This window comes from Ischnura elegans, chromosome 1, assembly GCF_921293095.1.
Source record: "Ischnura elegans chromosome 1, ioIscEleg1.1, whole genome shotgun sequence".
Classification (NCBI taxonomy): domain Eukaryota; kingdom Metazoa; phylum Arthropoda; class Insecta; order Odonata; family Coenagrionidae; genus Ischnura; species Ischnura elegans.
In genome coordinates this window covers 72476594-72486220 of record NC_060246.1, presented here as the reverse complement: position 1 = coordinate 72486220, position 9627 = coordinate 72476594, and positions in this window count along the sequence as shown.

Here is a 9627-nt window from a genome sequence, read left to right as displayed (position 1 = left end):
AGGGGCCCTAGCGTAATGAAGATTCCTCTAGCGAATTGGGCTTCCTTTACTTCTATGCAGGCACGTTTCAGCGTAAGACGCAGAACCCATGAAGATAAGATGGGCTGGTCCGCAAGCAAGAGAGGAAATCGAACTTTAATGCGTAAATTCAAGGACCAGTGCAACTATGATCCCAGCCGCTCCATACCACAGGCTACCGACGGAGACAGCCAACATCGAGCGACTAATATCACACGGCTTAGCGACGATTCTCCGCGTGTGACAAAGGGCACACTAATTCATTTTAATAAAAGGCGAAAGCAAAATGACTCCATTCCACCGCGCTTAGTCTCGCAAAAACATCACTTGGATAAAAAATATCTTTCGCATTATTTCAGAGTATCATTTAGTAGACGAAATCATTTATCCATTCACACAATGCCTTAGGTTCACGAATAAATACATATAAATTAACAGAAGTGGATAAAAGAGATGGTAACACATGATATAAAATAGACAGGGACAACGGTGAAGTAGAAGATAGTAGAGGCCCAAAATCAAATGTATTCGCGGTCTCCTAACCAACAGTTGTATTTACATTTAAAAACAAGGAAATACTTTTGTCTTCCTCTAAGCCTACATTGAGCTCATAGCTTTTGTATTACCCTACATTACTCGAGTTGGTCAACCGATGTGTTCCATAAGAAAAGAGTATAATTGAACCAACATTAAAGCCGATCAACCGCATCATGTGTGACCACATTTTTAAGAGACGTCGTTGCAATACCATTAGCATGTATTTTTTCTTTGTATATTAACTTGTATTTTTTCTCGATTGATTTTGTCCTATTAAAGTCCCATTTGTGTAAAAATTCTATCAATATAATTAAAAATTATTTTTATTTTATATTTATATTATTTCCATTTATTTATTTATATTACATACAATTTTAATTTCTGATCATCATATTCAGTCCAATTCATATCTTTTTTTGAAATATTTTTATTCCAATTTTTTTAAATTTTATTCCAATATTTTGTGAAAAGTGTTCGGGTAAAAAATAAGCAATATAACGTGAAAGCGAAGAGTAAACATTAACAATGGCCCCTTTCTTTACCCCAGTAATAAACTTTGTTATTTTTTGTAATTATAAGTTCCAAATTTTCTTACTGGCGCGAGGGCCACCACTAGGGAATTGGAGAGCAATGATGGGGACGCTAGAAAAAATTAGCGACATGAATCATAGCTAGGAACATTATATTATATCGAATTAATGTTTTTAATCCAAAAACCGTAAAGCAGTAAGGATCGCAGGGAAGTGGTAACATACGCACTTTTAGAGTGAATCCAGCCATAGTTACTCGTGATATCTTGGTAAGTAATAAAGATGAGTTAAACGGTTCATTTTGATCAACTGTTCAATTTCATCCTCTTCCGTTAAAAAACAGTTCTAAATATCTCTTCTTGTCGAAGAATCATGACATACTACATATATGACACACTTTCCATATTTTTTTACGCCTGTAGAGCACCTCCCTCAACGAAAAATGGAGGTTGATGCCTTTACATATTTCCATATCATCTTACATCACATACATCCTATACATATTTTATTATGATACTCGATAAATTAATCTTCTTCCCAATTTTTTCCATATTCTGCGCAGGAAATTCAAAAATTTAGTTCCTACAACCCTAAATAGCATATATACAATTCAACTCCGGGGTTCTTACATGCTCCACGATGCTGGTTCATACGATTCTCGAGGAACTTGATTTTGCAAAGAAAATGATAATTCATCACTTCCTAACGCGTATTATAATTTCCTTCAAATTATGTAGTAAAGGTCGGTCGTTACGATATACATTATACTAAAGGTGTCTTCAAAAATCCTCGATATAGTATGATAGTACTTACTGACGTCATATAATGATTATTATTAAAAACAATGTCGTTAAAATTATTCCCTCTAAGAAGTACGGCAAACTTATTCTCGAATTGATATTTAGAACTTCCTTTAGGTCAATTGTCTCGGTGATTTCATATTAGTTTTCTTTCCCCTTCCGACTTATTTTTTATAATAATTCTTTCCAAAACATCAAAAACATTTGCTCTGTCTTATGAGAATCCACATAAATTGCAAGGTATAGAAGTATGTATCAAGAAGCATAGTTTAAGTTTTGAGGTTTATTTATGTGCTAATAAGTAAAGTGGTGACAATATGATTGCATCTAAATGTCGATAAATAACAATTGTCGTCAAATAAAATCGCATTGGTTGATAAAGTTTATTTTTTCATTGTTCTCTCTTCTTACTGAAAATGATGAGGGCATGCTTCCGTCGACCTTACTTCGACTTACTTTGTGGACTTCCGCCGATATCTAAGTTCTTCCACTCCCTTGTCAAATGACAGTACAATAATGCAGAAAGGGACTCGAAAAGTTATCTAGGAACACTAGAGCCTAATTTATTTTCAAACGAACACCGATGAAAACGCAAAAGACGATAAACGAGAACGATTTAAAAAAAACACACAATCGCACATATGAAAACGAACGCCGAGAGGAAACGAACGCCCGAAGGAAATGAACCGTTCGGCCGTTAAACTGTTCATTTTCGTCTGGGAGTTCACCGCTCGTACTGAATCGAGGCGAAACTGAGAGATATGAGAGAAAAAACGAAGCGGAAGGGCTTATTGGTCTATGACGCGTCTTCGGCGGCCTAGGATGGGCTACATTGTAACATCTGTTGCAATCATAACCTACTTCCTGGAAAAAGCTAGTGATGGAGCTGCAGTTCAAAATACCTCTTGTTGAGCATACTGCCGGGCCTGAATACGCCACACGAGTGTATTACAGACATGAACAGTGAACAGGGAATTTTAGAGAGCTGCTCATGTTCTAACCGGTTCATTTCAGTGAAGAGTTCTTTTTGGCAGTTCGGTTATTTTTGACCCATTTTTACAAAATAAAACTAAAACTTTTTATGAGACATAGCAAATAAACTATTGTCTCAATGAAAGATTTTCATGTTAAAAAAATCAACAATTGAGTGAGCAATGCGGAGTAAATCATAAAATACAAATCGTACTTTTAATCAAAGACAGACTTAAGCGGAGGATACAATTAAGATTTAGCTCTCCGTATCTTACGGATGCAGAGAGGTAAATATTAATTTCACGAAAAATAAAATATTTTCCCCAGATCCTGAGATTGCTATTCTTTATTCATGAGTGAAATTAATTTTGAGATGAGAGCAATATCTCATCTAAGAAATTTAACTCGAGTTTTTAATGGATTAATTTCACTCCGTACCATTTGCGACGATAAATATGCTAATGATCTCAGACACTTGTAAATACGACGCTTGAAAAAGTGGTATAAATAGGATACAAAAATTAATACACCGTGAGCAGCGCAAGGTATTTATTAAAATATAAATCAGTTGGAGATCACACAATCCATATAGAAGGAATATAGTTATTTTCCTGATTATTCGGTGGACAAGCAAATAACTCTTATGCGTCCGTGACAAAAAGAAAGAGGAGAAAAGTAGAAAAAGAAACGGTAGAAAGTTTAAAACTTTAAATGGAGGGAATGGGAAACCGGCAAATGGAAGGGAGATACATAAGTTGAATTGGAATAATCGAGAAGCCCACAGAAGACAGGGTAAAAAAACAGAAATGAAATACAATTAAAAGAAATGAAAACTAACAGAAAGCGCTGGAATTAATTTATTTGCCGAGAACGAAGCTGGTTGGTAAAAAGGTAAGTTGGTAAATATAGGTGTGGCAGAGCTCACCCCGAACTAAGTCACGGACGAATGAAATACCACATATTATATGTTCCTTTCAATAAACCAACTTGCACTTTGGGGATTTTTGAGGTATCAGCCAAGATTGAAACCAGGAACCTTTCGATCAGTATTCTAACGCAGTAGGCCACAAGCATCATTCTCTTGCAAACAAAATGCTTAAATGAAAATATATATGGGTATCTCCCAAACACTTATCTTTACGTAGGGGCTATAACTAACATCGTCCTCGTTCCAACGACCATAATCGATTCCACACAAATGCTTCTCCATGCAATAAAGTGTCACGCTCAACGCCCTCAACACAGAAACCACTTTTACGCCCCAATTGCAACCAGAGTGTTCGCGAAAAAAACAACAGTGATTGCGATGGAAACGAGGCGATAGATTGAAGCATACCATAGTAGTGGGTGGGGTAACTGATCACCATTTCCTCCTCCTCCAGTTCATCCCATACACTTTATCGGTATCAAGGGCATCTCCTCCCAGGAGGAGATGTAGTTGGGGTGGCAGTCTGGTACAAGCGCTCAATCACAAAAAACTCACCCCTCTCCTCTGCGTGAAAAAAACTCGCTCTCATACAATATTCGTTCCTCTTCGCATTTCCGTCGTCTCGAGTTCTCTTCAGGTTTTCTCTTGTCCTCCTATCCCGCCCGCTCCCACGTGTCGGCCGAGAGGACGCGATCCGACAGCTCGCTCTCTCGTACATGGAGAAAACAGCCACCACAATTCCTTCCTCGACGAGAGGCTGTAGGAGTGGAAAGGGAGAGAAAAGAAAGGAGGCTGGTTGAGGACCGAAATTCCAATTGGAGAAAGAGAGAGAAGGAAATAAAAAGATCCGGGACGTATTCTTATTCCCCACGCTTAACGTTCACACGACCATCGAGCATCCCACGAGTAGCCTAGTTTGGTGGATCATTTAATCGTGATAATCATAGACCCACCGAACTCAAAACAACGGAATGACAATCGCTCTGCGCTGTGCGCGGTAAGCCAGGATGAAGATAGGCAGTGAAGATTCGTCGGGTTTCATACTGGGCAAGATTTGCAATATATATGTGCATTTTGTCAACATATGGAAAATCTTTCCCGGAGTGAAACCCGAGAAATCTTCACTGCCATTTTATGAGCCAGGCATTACGTCACGCTGTAGCTAGTCCGGAACCACCTGACATGGCCGATTTCTGTGTTTTTTAAATAGGAATATGCGAAAATAAATGCGGATATTGATTTTGATGGGCTTATATGTTAAAGTAAGGCCCCGACGTTTAAATGTCCAAATGACTGTTCAATCCGAATTTAACGAGCAGGGACATCTTTTGCCAAATTTTCATGAGTTCCCGCACGTTGAAATGCATCGGAAGGCCCAAGATAGGCCCCAATTGTGTTCCAGAACATGGCTCAATCTTGAGTCCTCACTCTGCCTCTGTGGTTAAGATTTCAAACTCATGTTGCGTTTGAGTTGGAGTTCGTATTTTAGAAACTGACACAACACTACTCACTTGAACTAGATTATTTGTGGTATAATTGACAAAATAATACATTCATATAAACTATTTTCATTTATGGTGTCATGCTCATCAAAAACTAACGTCACTGGAGTACAATATCACACGTGGAAGTATTTCCACGAGAGAAATTTCATTTTAAAAACGGGAGGTGATGGCGGCGGGCATCTTGGATGTGGACTCAATCAGAGTTGTGACTCGAGTGTGGTCTCGTAATACCAGCGTGGCAACCGATTTGACCTTGATTAGGGATCAAGACTTGAGTGACATATTGGAATGCGGACCATGAACCTGGAGTGTGGACTATCGTTAAAGCTCATTCTGGTCCAATAAACATGGCCGAATACCATTTATTTTAAATGGCACAATGCGGAAAACTCGATTTTAAGAAAATTGCACTTGATGTGCAAAATCTGTCGTGTGGGATCCAAAAAATTCATCTTGAAACCCGCAATATCTTCCAAACTAAATTAGCCCAGAGAAAAAATTCTAAGTTACGTGATTTCCCATGTCTTTAGACGCATTGCAGTTCTAAAGGTCCTTTTCAAGATGGTCAGATGAGCAATTTCTTGGCTCCATTTGGGGAGAGGGTACCAGCATTCTATTGATTAGAATCAAATGAATTAAACACAGAGTCTATGGTAAGTAAGCGATTATGATCATGCCTACGTTCATTGATGGACTCTATTTCTTTTCATTTTTCGAATTAAGAGCGCTGTTAATGGTTCATAGCAACCAGATTACATGCTTACTCAGTTAAATTTTCCTTTAAAACCAGTTTTAGCCCTAGATAGCTATCCTCCTGTTTTAAACAACCTACTTTTGAATCAACGTCCAATGCACACAAAACTTTGCTATACTTATTGCCTTGACGCTTTTACTTGAATGACACCTGTTTGGTCCTATGCATAGGCATGCTTTTATGCAACGTTAATGTAGGTTAATCCTGTAATTTGTAGACATAAAGATAAGTAAGGGTGCCGCTGGGGGGAGTGTACTTGACACTGTTCGCCATTATTCTGATTGGCTTTCATTCCTAACGTTTGATTCCGATTGTTTGCATTGTGCTCGGAATTTGTTGCTCTTGACAGTGACGACTAACCGCAAGGGCTCAATTCACCATCGCAATTTAATTTTTCAGGCACCGCAAAACTCTGATTTCGTTGCAAACCAATCTGAATCAACCGTTCGGAATGAAAAAAGATCGGAATAATTCCGAACAGAATCACAGCTCCCGTAGAGCTACCGTTCCGTGGGATACTCCCACCATTACCTCCCTTTCTCAAGCTTCCATCGTCCCACCCACCCTCACTCCAAGGCGGTCCCTTTTCATCGCTCACTGCTCGCACATTCCCCAGGGACAGAACACATCACCTCGCCCCATGCCAGCCGCCCTGGCTTAGCACTGCCCCTCCCAAACATGCTCCGATAACTCAATAAGGAAATCTCCCTTCGGCCCTACCCATGCGCATCCCAACGCTCCACAACCATCAATCTGCACCGCGTTTGCGTCCTCATCCACCAAATAAATTATTTGCCAAGGTTGTTGTTTGGGTGCTTCACTGCGTCACTCTCTCCACATCTACCGACGCTAGGATGGCCCTCACGTCCAGAAGATGGCCCTTCAGGGACAAATTTGACGATGAAGCAAACCCGAACAGCATGACATTTTTCACATGATACCCCGGAGTAGACGAAGACATTATTTTATTTCCTTCTAGGGTATCGCCGTGTGAATATATACACTATATATTCACACGGCGCCTTAAGCGCATACATACAAATAAATTCAGAGGTAAGGAAAGAAAGGGATAGGAACATATAATGGAAAAAGGACGAGAACAACGGTGCTGTGGTAGATGGAAAAATGCCAGAAATCAGAGAGATAGTAAAAAATGGTTTTCTCGGTCATTATTACTTCTTGTTTCAAAGGACGAAATCCCCACTTAAGGGGACAGGGTTGAAAATAAAACAGATCGGACACACCTACGCATGCAAGCGTTGCTAGTACCCACTGATTTCCGTTAGGGCAAGGAATTTTTTTCAAGCGGTAACTCAAAGAGTACATACTAATTTTCTTTACATGCATAAAGAGCAGCTTCATACTAGGGTGTCCATCCTACTAATGCGTTAAAGCTTGTGATATTAAATATGAGAGACACACTATATACTCAAGACTTGGAGAGGGAACGGTATGGAAGTATTAAAAGGTTAATTGCCACAAGCTACGTGCGTAAGCTGTCAGGTTCTGTGAATAATAAGATCCATAACATTAACATTTTAGCGTTTTATTTTTTATTTTTAGAATGCAATCGGTTTATTTTTGTTAAGAATTACTATAGTAAAACCACATGGATATACTTGCGTTAAATATCTAAGGCGATTTGCTGTCTCCCTCCACATTTTATAATACGTACATTCGAAGGTACAAAAGTTCAATCACAGCTTATTATTATTGCTTTTTCACAAATCAAAAATGTAATAAGCGGGTTCAGTAACCATCACGTAAAGCTCAGAGGTAAGTTTTCTACGCCAAAATATCATTGAGACCACGTTGTAATGAGCTGAATCCTATGGCTTTGGAAGCAAGCACGCAGTCTTCATTCCTGGTGTTGGTCCTTGTGGCTGAATATATTCCGGCGTGTAGCTGATAAGCGGAAAGCCAACGAAAAGCCTGAATGGCTGTTCTAAAAGAAGCAAGCTTCCTTAATCTCTCTACTGAGTCGTCTCGACTATAGAATTTATTGGAAGTGCATTTATCGAAAAGGTTCCTCTGCAAAACAAGTTTGCGGATCGGTTAGAGTGGCCTTGAGGACAAAACAAGAAGCAGAAATAAGAAGAGGCTACTTGAAATATTCCACGTATATGCAGGTCCATTTCGAAAGACTTTTCAATGTCGACTGGTGAAAAACTGGAACTCATTCCGCAATGAATATGGAGCGTTTTTAGCACACCTTTAAAATTCGAAGTGTCAAAAAAATACAAGAAGTTAGAATTACCGATTAAAAATGACACCTTAAGTGATCGTGTAAAAACTACAGCATCGTTTTAGTAACAACATACCAATCTTACTGAATTAGAAGTTTTAAGGCCAAAATACATGCAACGTATACCGATATAAATATTTTTCTTAAGGTTCCCAAAATCTAAGAGCGCATTTTTGTGGTAGCTATTTTCAATCAGGCAAAGAATAACATTTTGGACAAGAATTTATAACTTAGAAAAAGCTTCCTTCATCGCATATAAAAATAGTATTTAAAAAGAAGATTATCAAAAAATATAATTAAAATCAACTACAGCATGATATTTTCCTGGAAAATACTTTCGAGAGATAAAGGATAATCATTCATTAAGACGAGTGAAGACAGAATTACGAGAGTAGCATATATCGAAGAAAAAATTCTACTTTCCCCCAGTTAAGTGTCACTTGGATTATTTAATACTTTCATTAGAGAAACATAATTACCTTTACACAGCATTTTCAACGAAAATCTGAAATCATGTATTACATAAATTTTTTATTCGAAAATATAATAAATTTTATTTATTAAATCTGATTTATTGGTGAGATTATATATATGCTATAACCGACATAGGCACTGCCTGCGGCCGCTTCAAATTTAGACTTTCATCATAGAGTTTTAACCAGATATGTTTTCCAAAAGATGGGAACATTAATGATATTTCAACTTGGTCGAAATTATTTGTGTTTTTAAGATCTAAAAACTTCTGAGATATATTTACATCTGTGCTACTAAGGAAATCCTAGAGCAACTGAAAAAATTAAACTCATCTTATTTTAAATCCATCCATTTTCCTTGATCGATGCAAATTTTTTTAAATCAAGTCTTCAAAAGGTGCATTGAGTTATAAACGTAAAATTTAAAAAAATACACATATGCTACAAAACATATTGGTATAACTTATAATTTTTCTCAGCGATAGATAAAAACTAAATAGCCTGAAATAACGATTTTCTTCCGATTAATTTCTTACATCGTAATTTTTCACCTGATACTTGAACTTAACATGTACAACAATGCATTGGTGTTTAAAAATCCTTATACATGTTTGTAGCTGCTAAATGCACTCAGCTAATTTCCTCTCTCACATGCTATCTCATAACTACAGACTGAAGGCTGACTCTCAAACTTTTTTTATATTAGGAACAATGTTTTGCGATTGCTCACTGAACTTGATACAAGTTATTTGATAACATTTGGCCAACTGAAGGAGTGTCCCTTGGGTACGAAAGTCAGAAAGGGATGAGAAATGCGTGACAAATAAATTTTAGGAAATAAAAGGAATACTAGATTAATCAACGC